At 40.4% G+C, this 15,021-nt stretch overlaps 1 long non-coding RNA gene across 2 annotated transcripts in view; it reads left to right on the plus strand.

The window, feature by feature from the left end:
* Nucleotides 1-15,021, plus strand: part of LOC140264228 (uncharacterized) — a 42,680-nt gene that overhangs the window by 9,246 nt on the left and 18,413 nt on the right. For both annotated transcript variants that reach the window (XR_011906012.1, XR_011906011.1), the window contains exon 2: nt 2,724-2,864. This is a non-coding gene — a long non-coding RNA (uncharacterized lncRNA). The remainder of the gene's footprint in view (nt 1-2,723; nt 2,865-15,021) is intronic.

Genomic DNA, 15,021 nt, shown 5'->3' on the forward strand with positions numbered 1-15,021 from the left:
CTTGCCATTGCCTACTGTTTGTTTTCTTCATCATCTACCATGGCTTTCTGATTCAGTGGTTGTACTGCATGATACTACCAGCCTGATTTTAAAGGCTGCAATGTTTATATTTAGTTTTGTATTTTTCCAGGTACCATCAGTCTTCCCAAGAAAGGACTCTTCTCGTTTATTAACATGGGAAGTGGATTCAGTTAGATAGCTTTGTTGCTTCACACTTCAGCTGATCATTTCACTCTTTCAGATGCTGTCCCATTAAATTCATGCTTAAATATTGCTGAGATTGAACAATGACATTTTGATGAAAACCACTGGGACAGATAATCGAAACAGTCCCACTTGTGCCACACAACTGAATGTATGATTAGCAATTAATTGTGATTTTAAGTGATCACAGACATGGTGGGTGTTGGTTTTTTTCTTGCTATCAGTAACTGATGTATACACTAACATCAGGAATGAGAGAATGCTATTTATTGATGTTCAGTAGCTTAAAATAATCTAGATCTGATAAAATTTCCTGGAGTTGCTCAAACTCCTTAGTGCTAGATCTGTAAAGCAGTTTAGTATGTAGGGTGTGAATAGAAGTAGTACACCATAAAGACATTATGTTTAATTAAAATAGATGTTCTTACAGGGCACCATGCAAGGCAGGGCAACACACAGCATGTCATTATGAAGCTTACCTTATGAGCAGATTTTTATTACCATAGCTTTTCTGGTTGTAAGCATAAAAATAATGAATTTGTTCCCCTCTCCTGTCAAATCCTTCTGTTTCACAATTTTTTTACAGACACATTCATAATCATGTAGAAATCTGGGCTCATACGCTTTTCACTGTGAGTACCATTTGGGTTGCAATTATATTAATCATATAACCTTACTTCTGGGTAAAGTTTATCATAAAAATTCCCAAGGTGAACTGAGTGATGCCATCACAGAAGAAAGGCTTTATGTTTAGAAGGAAATTAGCACCGAAGAAAGACAAATATGTAACTGCTTTGAAGCATACTTGGGGATGCATCTCAGCAATAACATGCCCTCACTGTAAAGTTCATAAAGAAACCTAGCAGGTTTTTTGTTGTTGTTTGTTTTTAAATTATGGACAACATATTTAATCAGTGCCGTGTTTTGTGCTTTTTCTTTCTCTACAGTTCTTTATTAAAATGTGCCTGGGATGGTGGCTGTGGTGTGGGCATTTACACTCTTGTTGACACAGACAGCCTCTGTTAAGCTTAGCTGAGAGGACCAAAATTCTGTTCGCTAGGGCACCTGAGGACACAACTAGCCACAGACCTTTGGATATTTGCATGCAGTCATCTCCGTCCTCTTCAGTTACCCCTAGTTCACAATGTCCTGCCAGACCCACACTGGTGATAGGTCTGTTTCTCATTTTGTGATGGCCTTTCCTGCCTTATATTGAAGTCAGAGCTGAACCCATCTTTCCTGCTAATGGTGTATCATGTGCCAGTGTCATCTTGACACCGGTAGCAGTGTGCTTTAATCTCCTCCCAAGATGCAGTCTACGTGCCAAATGAACCTCGTTGCAGTGGCTCTGTGCCCAGTGCCCCATATGTCTGAACACTTGCTTCCCAAACTGTTGCCCCAAATGTCTGCAGGAATAACATAACTTTAACAGCAGTGAGGAGCTGGACACTCAGCCACATGCTTAAGATGGTCAGACTAGCTGGCTGCCATACTGCTGCCAAGACACCAAGACTTCCTGCAGGAACGTGCCACCTGCTTCACCCCATAGCACACTGTGGTATGAGATGGGTGTTATGTCAGAGGCATGACAGATAGCTCGACCAGCTGCTGCCCCACGCTGCAGGACATGGCAGGGGAGAGGAGATCCTCTGGGTTCATTTTCAACTCCTGTTGCAGAGCTATGGGAAAGAACCAGCAGTTATTAGCAGTTACAGAAACCACAAACCCTCAATCATGGGCACATGCTGAAGTATACCCAGAGAACATTTAAAAGACTTAAAGATCACCATTGGATCTGAAAGAGCCTGATGGGTTGTGCACCAGAAGACCAGAATTAACAAGAATCTTTATTTCCAGCTGTAGCGGTTGTAACTCTAATGCAAGAACATGAGAAGTTGTGAAATAGGAGTAGTGAATATCTTCATAGCTAGGAAACAGGTTAAGACTTTTCCCTCAAGCATAAACTCCTGCATAAATGGAATAATAACATCCCAAACTTATATTTGCAGAGCTCTTAACCATACTGAAATTCCTTTGGAAACTATACAAATGTACCATGCTGCTCTTTGCATTCTGATCAGAGAAAACACCCTCAGGTCTGAAATAGCAATCCTATGACTATAAGACCTCAGAAGATATCAGTAACATGAGTTGCTGCAAAAAATGTGGTGTTCCGTTTCCGTGTTGGTAATGGGAATAAGTTGGGTAAAGAATGTGATATGGTGAAAAGTAAGAAGGGATGCAAATGCAGTTGTAAAGTTAAGCTTTATACTATTGGTTCTTTAAATATTATTCTTACTGATGACCTAAACCAGGTTAATTCTCTGGTTCATTCTGACTAGTGCAAATGCAGTGTAATTCAGTTTTTAGGAGGGTCTTAATTTGCTTTAAAGGAGCCTGTGAAATGAAATGGTGAAAAGATCTGTTATTTTCATTATCTGATATGGAGAGCACACTCAACTTTTATACTAACCTTCTCTGCTGGAAAAAGTCATTAACAGTAGTCTCTTTTCTCTCAGCTCTGCTCCTGACATTTGTTATCAACATGAATTCTGCTGTGATCCTGAAACTTCCACAGCCTTGCTGACTTTTTGGGTACAGAGAAAGTATGACCTACTGTGACGGCACATCATTGTGGATCATTGAATATATGTTTGCAGGTAAACCTTGGAGTTCTTTGGGTCTTCTATTTTCATTACACTGTTCAAGAGCTTGTTGCTCTGGGATGAGTGATACTGCATCAAGTTTTGAGGAGAGAATTTCATTACTGAAGCAGCAGAGCTTGTCCTTTGAGACCGTGTTGCATTGAAGACCAGATTATGGAGAGAGTGTCTCTGGACTGGTTCCACTGAAAAATATGGATGGAGGTGTTGTGGCTTATGTGCTGTACAGCCAGCATCCTGTTGCACTGAGAACCTAGGAGACACAGCCAGGTAGCCTAGGAAAATGGGCAAGACTTAGGTGCAGACTAAAAGCTTTTATGCTTGTAGGTGCCTCTGCCTGGGCTACGTCTGAGCTCTGTCAGAAGCTGCAGAGGATATACTTGATGCATCCAAGACAAATGTAACAGGGAGAAACAGATAACATTTAAAAGAAGTGCTGCCTTTACTGAACGTGGGAAGGGCCTGCCAGTTGTCTTTTGGAACATACCAACATGCAAACAAATGGAATCTTTAATATTGTAAACTAGAATTACTTCTACATAGTTCATGGTAGGTCTTCCAGATCTCATTGCACCAATGCTGAGACCATTGCTTTTTCCATGTGTATTGGTAATGGAGACTTGTCATAACCTCAGGATTAAAGCATCATCTACTTGTCTCCACATCAGTTTACACTGTAGATGACTTCTGCCTTGTCTTCTGCAGTTTGAACCTTAGGCCAGGCTGGTAAGTTGGTCTTTACAAGAAAATCAGCACTGGTTTCTTCTGCGCCCTTAGAAAAGGAATTATTATTCTTATCAGATACAGACGGAATACAGCAAGCTTTATGTTATATGTTGTAGGCATGTTTACATTCATACTTGTCTCTTTCTGCTGGAATCTCTGTTAAACAGCAGCTTTAGTTCCTTGGGTCTCTGACTATTCAACAGTATACGTATTCTGCACTGAACTGTGCGGACTAGTTCTGTTTATCCCAAGTTGAGCTTCTTGTTCTTTCAAATGTGAAAAGTCTGCCCTGAAAGGACTTTTCTTTGTTTTCTAAAACTCACAAGATGATGTGACTATAAAATTAAAGTTGTCATAGCTAAAACCTGTGCATGTTTTAGGTTGCTTTGTTTTCTGAAAATAGCAACTCCCATTGACCCAACTTAAAGAGCCATATTGTGGGTTATTCTCTTGGTACACGTCTTAAAATTTCTCTAAGAATTTTCATTTATTCTGTGCAATTTATGGTATATAATTTCCTGTTTTCACAGTATTGTCAAAATACATCCTTGAAGTTTGCTTTCAGTTGATAAAAAGTAGGGAACTCACGAAAAAGTTTCAGTAAATTTGCTTTCTGATACCTACCGACCAAAGAGAAACAGGACCTTGCTACAAGACCATATGGGAAAACCCTTGGCTTGCCTTGTTGCCTCCTTCTCAGTAATCCCTGCATTCACTGAAAATAACTAAAAAGTGCTCAGAGTTTGCAAAATACTGTGGCCAGTATATGGAAAAGCAAATTGTTCTGTCCTCATACCCTTGGCACAATTCATGTGGCTTGAGTGTTGATGAAGTTTCCTCCTTTTCCTATGGACAACAAATATTAAAGGCTTCTCTAACTTACAGGATGGTAAAACAGTCTGAGACAAGCCTCAGGCTTAAACTTGGGAAGTTCACTTCAAGATTTGGGAGAAGACAGAAGGGCTAGATCTGTTCTGAGAGGGATCTTTGTTTTCTTGGTCTTCATCTGTAGTGCAACAATAGTTCGAGAATGAGGAAGAAGGCAAAATACGAAGTCCCACTTATGTTAAAAAGGTGAAATCCATGTCACACATCTTTTTCTTTGGCATAACTCTATTGTCATCTTGTGAAGAGACTTAACTTTTACATCCTGAAGGTCTTAGCATTGAGATAAACTTTCTTGATGAATGTCTGGTGGATTTGTCTGGTCTTCAATACTTTATCTTTGGCCAAGTCTGACAATTCTGTCTTCAGCAGATTCAGCAATAACTGCAGCTGGAGCTGCAGCTGTGGGAGGTATGTTTAGTGAATTTATCCTGGCTCCTACTGACCCTACTATTGAGACCACATTATTAGAGTGGAATGAAAAGATGCTTTGAATACCAAGGTAAAGCAGCTAAACATCTGTGTGTGTATGGAGACTACTTAGGGCTAAATACAGAGAGTGAAAGAGACTGCTGGAAAATAGCAGTAAAAGAAAGGCAAAACACATAGTGGAAATATTAGAGTGGAAAGACTAATCCTCTGAGATGGGGCTTTGCTTTTGAATTAAGTTTTCAGTATAACAAGGAATAGGGGGAGATTTGAAGGGTGGAGATATTTGACTTGGCAAGAGAAGACACTGGAACTGACCCAAGGAGAAAAGACTAACATAAATTACATAAAATTAAATTAAAGATTGGACAGTAAGAGTGGAAGCCTGGAGTCAGTAGAGATAGCACAGCATGTTGTGCAAACTGTAGATGTCACAGTCCAATGTTGCACTGCTAGTGAGAGGGCTATGCATCATCAGACATCTAACATTTTCTCATGTTTTGGATGTTCTGAGGACAAGACCTTGCTGAAATAGTGATTTGTTTGTATCCTGTTTTCTCTTTTCTGCCTTTCCATCTCCACATATGCTCTTTACACAAAGTTCTTTGTGTTGACCTGGATTTGGGAGGTTACACCACCAAGATGTCTTTTACTACAAGAGAAATTGCTTCTGGATAAAATGGTACATTGCACTTGCAACCCACGGGCTTGTCATCAGTTTATTTTGGAGTCATGAAGAACTTCCTACATCTTACAGTATGGGGCACATGCATCCTACTTGACATGAACTGCCAATAGTTGATAACATGGACAGTGATATAAAAACCTGTTCTCTTATTACGAAAATATAGTTCAGGGAAAAAGAAGCAAGCTTCTTACACTTGTTGGCTGTATGTATTGCAGGAATCATAGGCTCAAGCATAGCCTCTGGATATATTTAGCAAAAATTATTTGGCTACTTGAATCGTATCAGGCATGCTTCTAGGCTTTGTGATGAATGGCAGTCAAATATCATGCAGTGATGCTTATTACTTGAGCTGATAATGAGAAAATTACAGAGAAAAATATTTTTTATGAACCTCAATCATGGTAACTTTGAAAGAAAATAGAGCGAAAGCTTGTGAGGTGACACTGAGAGAATTATCCTACTTAGTTTTGTTTAAGATCACAGTTTGGGTACTTAGTCAGCTGCCACAGTGCTCATCAGCTGATTTCTGTCTGTTATGTCTGCCACTGTATGAGTGTCTTGTGGGTGACTCTCATAATAACTTATTTTGCATCTCACTTCTTGACCTTCGTGCTCTTCTCGCCTGCTTTCATCAGTCCTGCTTTCTGAACATGAGAGGCAAATCACATCACTTAGTTCACATGCATGTGGCAGTGTGGGTTTCCGGAGCAGAATGTGGCAAAAGCACTTTTCCACTGATCTGTTGCCTGCTTAATTTCATTACTGTGCACAGAAGTACAGTGAGACTGGGAGGAAGTACTCTTCGTGAGACAAAAGGATACTCCAAGTGTGAAGAATGCAGGAAAGCCTAAATGGACACTAAAAATGTGCACTAAAAATGGACTAACTAAAAAGGAGTGATGCAATTTTGAGCTTAGGGATCTTAGCTTTTATTTTAAAAGAAGAGGCAATGAGCTCACATAACTTGCACTGAACTGATAATATTCCATCTGTTCACCAATCTATGTGGTCATGCCTAAGTGCATTTCTTAAGAAGATAATTTTAAGTTTCTGAAGAGTTTCTCATACTCTTATGCTTAAAATTAAGCAGATAGTCTTTTTCCTCTCAAGGCATCTTAACACGAAGGTTTCACTAGGAGAGCTGATTGGTATTTCTAATTCTCTTAAGTGAAAATTTTCAGCTGGTAACTGAAAAACTTGCTTTTCTTTCCTTCTTTCATTGTTCTTTTGGGAATTGGAATGTAAGGAGTTGCATGCGAAAGTGAATGGCCACTAGGATCGAATTGCACTGTTTCCTGAAATTTAACGAGGGAAGAATCCTCCTTCAGAGGAAAATGCTGTTATAATCTGACATTCTTAATCAACTGTCTTTGAACAGAGTTGTACAGGCCTGGTCTGCACATGTCCTCTGGAAGGTATGGAGCATCCAGAGCAGTTTTTTGCATGAAGTGCATGTACCCGTGCAATCCAACCTTTAATGATAGCAGTGGGAATGGATGCTGATGGTTTCTGCTCTCCAGGCTGAACATCCCCAGCTCTCTCAGCCTGACCTAGTAGGGGAGGACCACTACTGTGGCCCTCCTCAGGATGCATTCCATTAGGTCCATGTCTCTTCCTTACTGAGGACAACCAATCTGGACACAGTACTCCAGGTGAGGCCTCACCAGCACAGAGCAGAGGGGCAGGATCACCTCCCTCACACTGCTGGCCATGCTACTTTTGGGGCAGCCCAGGATACAGTTGGCTTTCTGGGCTGTGAGGGCACACTGCTGGCTCATGTCCTGCTTGTCATCCACCAGTAGTCCCAAGTTCTTTTCAACAGGACTGTGCTCTATCCTATTGCCCCATAGCTTGTCTTCACAATGGGGACTGCCATGAATCAGGTACAAGACCTTGCACTTGGATCTGTTGAACTTCCTAAGGTTCATTTGGGCCCAGGTCTCAAGCCTGTCTATCTGAACAGCATCCTGTCCCTCAGGTGTTTTGACAGCACCACACAGCTTGTTGTCATCCACAAACTTGCAGAGAGTGTACTTGATCCCACTATAGATTTCACTGAGGAAGAGCACTTGTCCCAGTACTAAGCCTTGAGGGACACCACTCATCACCTGGAGTACTGTGTCCAGATTGGTTGTCCTCAGTAAGGAAGAGACATGGACCTAATGGAATGCATCCTGAGGAGGGCCACAGTAGTGGTCCTCCCCTACTAGGTCAGGCTGAGAGAGCTGGGGATGTTCAGCCTGGAGAGCAGAAACCATCAGCGAGACCTGAGAGTGACCTTTTTGTGTCTAAAAGGGCAACAGAAGAGGACAGACTCCTTAGCATGGTCTGCTGTGACAGGACAAGCAAACATTATTTCAGACTAAACGAGGAGAGATTTAGATGGGATTGGATATAAGGAAAAAAGTTATTTACAGTGAGTATGGTGAAGCACTAGAACGGATTGTCGAGAGAGATGGTGATTGCCTCATCGTTGGAGACATTCAAGGTCTGGCTGGACTGGGCTTTGAGCAACCTGACGTCTCTGCTGGTGTCTCTGTTCATTGCAGGGGAATTGGGCTGGATGGCCTTTAAACATCCCTTCCAACTCAAATGGTTCTATGACCCTATGATTCTATTTAACTAAAGTTGCTTTTTGTGTGTTTTATGGACAGTTGTGCAGAATTAGTAGCAAGTGACTAACCTGAATTTAGAGTGAACTTAGCTTTAGTCTATAAAATCATAGAATCATAGGATTAACCAGGTTGGAAAAGACCTTGAAGATCATCAAGTCCAACTGCAGCCTAACCAGTACCCTAACTCTAAAAACCCTCCACTAAATCATATCCCTGAGCACCACATCCAAACGGCTCTTAAACACATCCAGGGATGGTGATTCAACCACCTCCCTGGGGAGCCTATTCCAGTACTTAACTACCCTTTCTATAAAATAAGTGCTTCAGACAAATCCTTTTGGAGTTCTCCCTGGCTGCTAGTTTAACACTATCTTGGCTGAAATGGGAAAGTGTACCCCAGTTTATAATTGAGTTTTGTGAGTGTGCTCTAGCTAATGGAATACAGCGATTTTTGTACTGAACTTTTCCCTACCACTCAGACAAAGATCCTCTTTGAGATGAAATGTTTGGAAATACCACTAAACACTGCTATCCTTGTCTTCAAAACAGTGAGATCTTATGTCATTTTAAATAGGATGGATTTTTTTTTTTTAATTCTTATTTTTTTCAGTATGGAAGGATCCTATATGGATCATTCTGCTGTGTACAGAAAACTATTTCTCAGTTAAGGGTTAAGCATGGTTAGCTGACACGTAATACTGAATCTCCATCCTAATTAAACTGATAAAACTCTTAATGGCTTAGTAAAACAGTTTTCTTCTAGCAAGGTTATTCTCAGAGATTGTACCAGCAAGAAATCCTATCCTCTCACCTGATGGAGTCATTCTTAATCAAAGCCAGCTTTCTAGACTTGGGAACAAAGCTTTGCTAGCCAAAGATGAGAAACAGGTCTCTTTTTCGCTTCGGGGAGAAAACACAAGAATGAGAAAAGTCAGGACACAAACAGGAAGCAGGGCAGATGTCTGAAGGCTCAAGCTTACCACTTTTACAGGTTTTAGGGGCTATAACAGATGCCAGAGAGGGCAAATCATTCCTTAGCTTGGTTTTTCAGGCCTCTGACACAAATCAGACAGTATATTCTTGGTCTCTTTGAATTTTTCAACAGTCTTAACCCTTAATTCTTAATCTTACTTGTCATGTTTAAAGATATATATATATTTTGCATCCATTTATCAGATGAGGGAAATAAAACTCTCTTCTGAAGGTAGTGCTGCTGCTGTAACTTACTCTAGAAGAATATTTGGCTTCATTTACATGATTTTGGGGTCCAGCATATGTTGTTATTTTTTGATATATAGTATTATCCTTGAAAACTAAGATTACCTAAATAGGTGGCAGCTCTGGCTGGATAAAAACAGCCTGTGCCATGAAGAATAATTGTTACCGGCTGTAACATGGTTATAGACTTACACTTAATCCCTGATGTACAAAGAAAAATATTTATCAGCAATGGAAAAAGACTAAAGACAGTACTGTGCTTGCAAAAGGGAAATACAGGTGACTGATGTTCTTCAGTTGGTAGCAGAGGCATTGTGGGTCAGAATCTCACAGAGATTCACAGAAACAAGCAGTGTTTCCCAAATAATCTGCACTTTTTATAAAAAACGGGTATGTCTGGTCTGCCCTGGAGCTATGTCTGAGCCACTTACCAGAACAAAAAGCCGAGATTATTTAATCAATGTATCCAGATGCTGAAGGAAAACTCTTTCAAATGTGGTTCATAAAGTGCCCCAAGGCTTAAGTGATAATGCACTTAGGATCTAGACCAGGGTAGATATCACATGCCTTTTTTGAAGATACATAACTTATTGAACCAGTCACCAGTGCTGAGGCAGGTTTAAAAAGCTTTCCTTTTACCTAGCCATTTTTTTTCCCTCTGCTAACTTATCCAGAAGCTATCCAGAGGTCAAGTTCTGAAAATAATTTATAATTTGGGTTTTGCAGATGTTGTGTTCCTCTTTATGATTCTCTCTATGCATATGTTCAGGGAAGGCTAATAGATGACTATAGAGAATTGCGCATCATTTCTGAACATAAATTAGTTTTTTGTAAATAAAAGAATTTTTGGAAAAGGCTGAATATAAGCTTATTTGACAGGGAGGAATTGGGAGCTATTCAGGAAAAAGAAAAAAAAAAAAAAAAGGAAAGGGAAAATTGGAGATGGGACAGGGTAAGGACAAATTATATCATCATAGAATCGTAATCTTTGCATTTGGAAAAGAGCTGGTCTGACCATCAACCTGCCACCACCATGCCATGCAAACCATGTCACTCAGTGCCAGATCCACATATACCGAACACCTCCAGAGCCTGTGACTCTACCACCAGCCTGTTTCAGTGTCTGACCGCTCTTCCTGAGAATTTGGTTTGTCTTTGTATCCTTGTCTGGGAGAGGGATCCAGTCTGTGCTTTCCTTTCCTTCTCTGTCTTTTCACTGCATCACTTGAAGAGCAGGCTATGTTGTTACAGAAGGAAACCAGCACTAGAAAACTTAAGAGCAGTTCATTAATGTTAAGTGTTGTCGCTGTGTGATAATATTCAACAGCAACATTTTTAAAGAGAAAATGGAAAATTTGTTTATTTTTCTCTTTTTTTTTTCTTAGAATTTTATCTCTGTAAGTGTTTGTAATGCCCTTCATAGTGCTGAGGCAGCAAATTTTATTCATTATAAAGGACACTTGCTTTCAAGTGGAAGGACACTTCCTTTTCAAGTGGAAGACACTGAGATGAAGGTTATCTGATTTTCTACTGTTTTGTGGGTTTTTTTGTTTGTTTGTTTGTTTGTTTTAAATTCTGAGGTATTTAATTTAAGAGGGATATTTACTTGTCTGTAAACATTCCCTGCTTTCTCAAAAAAATTTCAAATAAAAGTTGGACCCATCCTAGTGGATCCTTTGAGATGTTGGACATTCTGTGGTTCTGTAAAGGCAGATGGGATGTGGATAGTACTGTCCAGGACTTGTTCAGCTGTGTCCACAATACTCAGTTATTTGTACGAGGGAGAAGAGACAAGCAGTATTGTTATTATTTTATGAGGAGGGAGTTTCTTTACAGAAGTTTTTTGATTTTGCATTTGGAATTGTCAGATATATTCCCCAGGGTCTCTGTCACTTGGCATGGTAGTAAATTATGTGCTAGAAATGTGTATTTTGGTTGCTAAAAGTGTTAAAAGAGAGATGTACTGAATGGCAGATATCGGTAGGTAATATTGATCGCTATGTTACCTAGCTGCAAAGGACCTAAAATGATAGAATCCTACAGAATGCCATCTAGCCTCTGATTAGTTGTGTTACAATGAAGGAAATGTAGAGTTTACTAAGATCCTAATTGAAATGATTCTACATCGTTAAAAAGAAATTCCCTTCTCTTGTTACTAGAAAACATAAGGAAAAAGAAACAGTGGGAATAATAGAATTTCTTAGAACGGTATAGGTTGGAGGGGACCTTAATGATCATCTGGTTCCAACCTCCTGCCATGCACAGGGTTGCCAACCGCTAGATCAGGCTAGATCAGGATCCCATCCAGCCTGGCCTGGAGCACCTCCAGGGATGGGGCACCCATAGCTTCTCTGGGCAGCTCGTCCAGGGTCTCACCACTCCAAATAAAAAAGCATATTCCTAATATCTAACCTAAATGTCCCCTCTTTATTTTAAAGCCATTCCCTCTTATTCTGCTGCTATCAGACCGTGTAGAAAGTTGGTCTTCCTCTTGCCTGTAAGCTCCTCTCAAGCACTGGAAGGGTGCAGTGAGGTCGTCTGAGATCCTTCTCTTCTTTAGGCTGAAGAAGCCCAGTTCCCTCAATTTTTCTTCATAGGAGAGGTCCTCCATCCTTCTGATCATCCTCACGGCCCTCCTCTGCATCTGCTCCAACAGCTTCACACCTTTCTTGTACTGGGGGTCCTAGACCTGAAGGCAATTCTCCAGCTGTGCTTCACAAGGGCAGAGCAGAGGGGGACAATCCCCTCCCTCTCCCTACTGCTACTCCTTTGTTGGTATTGCGCAGGATGCTGTTGGCCTTACCGTGTGCTGAAAATGTGCAGCTTTTTGTCCATTAGGATCCTCAAGTCCTGATGAATTAGCATCAATAAACAATGAGGATAAATTGCTATTTGCCAAAGATCGTGTTCTTTTGTTAATCACTTATATGTGTACTTCATTTAAAATGTTTGATTTTGTATAAGAATAGAGATCCAATACTGTTTCACATCTTCATTAATGTTCTAGACAGTAAGGCAGAATTGCTTAGACTGTTTTAAAGACTGCCACAAGTTTGTGGAGTCTCCTCCTTGGAGGTATTCCAGAGCTTACTGGATGTGTTGCTGGGCACCCTGCTCTGGGCGTCCCTGCTGGAGCAGGGGTTGGAACAGACAGACTTAGAGGTCGCTGCCAACCTCAGCATGTTGGGATTCTGTGATGAGTGCCATAGCAGAAATTATAATCCAAGAAAGCTGAGGAGGATATTACACAATTACTTTTCCCAAATTTAAGCTGACTCACTGGAATGACTAAAACTACTCACTGAAATGCTATGATTCAGAGAACAACGTAGCCAGTAGACTATGGAACAGAAAGTAGTTAGGTGAAACTCATTCAGCAATTGTTCCTTTTCTTCCATTTCATATTCAAGGTCTCAGTTTCATCTAAGGATTTTACCTATTTAACCAGGGCATGGTTAGAGAGGAGTGAGATGTAACAGGAAATCACTTTTTCATGTTTTGAAAGTGAATCCAGAGTATTTCAAGTTCTATTTTCTTCCCTCATCTCCAGGAACAGACATGAGAATCCAGGTTTTCTTTGCCCTGTGCTGATGTCTTATTTATTGTAGGCAAGTATTTTGCTTGCTTACTCTACTCTCAGTTGCCGAGGTTTGCACTACATATAAGCATGCACAGGGCAACTGTCTATTTCTTGACATCATCTTTGAGATAATCTTTCCACAGAACAGTGACACTGAGGACATATGAGGAGGGTAGGTCAGTTTCTTAAGCAGACTCCTCCCAGATGATGATTCATAAAGAATAAAAACTGGCATTTTTATGTCTCAGTTTTCTTCGTTTCAAGGACTAGTAAACAAGGCAACTTTCTTGTCAGGTTTTCTTGCACAGTATTTGCATCTAGGTTGAAAGAACCTGGACTTCATTTGGAAATGACATGAGAAGCTCTGATTCTGTGCTTAATTTTAAATGAAAACCGTGTGGTGGTAATGCCGGGCAGCAAACACTCCTCTTTCTTCTCTTCACCTCCAGCTCCCCCAGGTGAAAAGTACTGATACAAATAAAGAGTTGACATGAAACCAAGGGAAGAGATCTAGAGCTCCCAAGTAAAGAAAACTTGCAGCTCTAGCTAATGCTTCAGTACAAATTGAGCAGGAATCTGCACTGTAGAGGCAGTGAAGAGCAGGGTCCTAGAAAGGTCAGACAACAAAACGTTGTTAAGTACAAGAAGAATGGAACTACAGCTGCTTGGACAAAAGCTGTGGACTAGTTTGTTCTAGAGGGTACACACATTGCAGGGTACAGTTATTCTCCTTGAGACTGCTTCCAGCCACCTGGAAACATGCCTTTTTTCAAGTTGGTACTTTTAGATTGAGTTAGCTGGCTTATACAGTAAAGTCAAATTGTCTCTGATGGCAGCTTGTCCATTGACAAGCAGATAAAATCTTCCTAATTCTGGCTGCTCTTGTGCCTTTCCACAATTTCATTACTTGCACAATGACAGACGTGTTTCTGGGAAGAAGTAGTGCACCTTACTCTTTGCAAGTGAGGACTCAATGCCAGAAAGAACTACAGTGCAAAAAGGGGAAAATAACAAGCATGAAGCAGGAAGATTTTTAGCCTCTGCAGTTAAAATAATAATAATAATAATAATAATTTTTTAAAAAAATCATTAAATTTGTACTTAAACAAAAAATCCCTGCCTCTCTAATTAATCTATCAGAGGAAATTGGCTTCACTATTTTAGATTGAATTTGGTTCTGTAATATAGCAAAGCTGTAAAACATGTCAATAATCTCCTGGCAACCGGATGAGTGTCTTGTAGATTTGTATAAACGTGAGCTACTTAGAAGACAATCTGTAAATCATTAAGCTTCACTCCCAGCAGCACATGCAAGTGAGAATAAGGGTACATAGAAATACTACAGAGCTTTCTGTGCACACATAGAAGCTCCCTCTTTAAGCACTGTGTCTTGGTGTCAGAGACCTTCTGAGGAAAACCAGATTTCTGAAAGAGGTGAGATGCTCTTCAGCAAAACTGTGGTTTCATAGACTTTTCCAAAATCCCATGAAGAGAAATGGTTTGTTTTTCTGGAAGTAACTCAGTTATTTTTCTTTCATGATGAGAAATTCCAGATATCTGCAATGAAATGATTTTCCTCTTTCCCCATTTCATATGAAATGTTCTCTAAACCATTTTCAGAGAAAAAAATAAAAGTATTCACTGTTTTAAGCCCCTTTACATTCCTGACTTTGGCAGGAGATGATCTGGCCTGCCTGTCAGGCTGAGTTCTGCGGTGAGTGCTTGCGTGCACTTAACGTGCTTCCCCAGCCTCCCTCATGTACAGGACTACCTATGAGGAGATTCCAGCAGGAGCAGGGCTTCAGGTTGCAAATGAGAGCTCCACTTCAGACTTTCCAGTGCTGCTACAAAGACATGTAAACCTGCACACAGGGAAAACAGATGGCTTGCACCCTGGCCAAGGTACACATAAGCAGACAAGAAAATGGTTTTATGTGAAACCTCTTCCTCCAAAAGCATCAGCTATTGATACAGGTAAATGCTGACATCTGCTTAACAACAAAGAATGGTCTG

The sequence above is a fragment of the Excalfactoria chinensis genome, chromosome Z (genome assembly GCF_039878825.1).
Source record: "Excalfactoria chinensis isolate bCotChi1 chromosome Z, bCotChi1.hap2, whole genome shotgun sequence".
Taxonomy (NCBI): Eukaryota; Metazoa; Chordata; class Aves; order Galliformes; family Phasianidae; genus Excalfactoria; species Excalfactoria chinensis.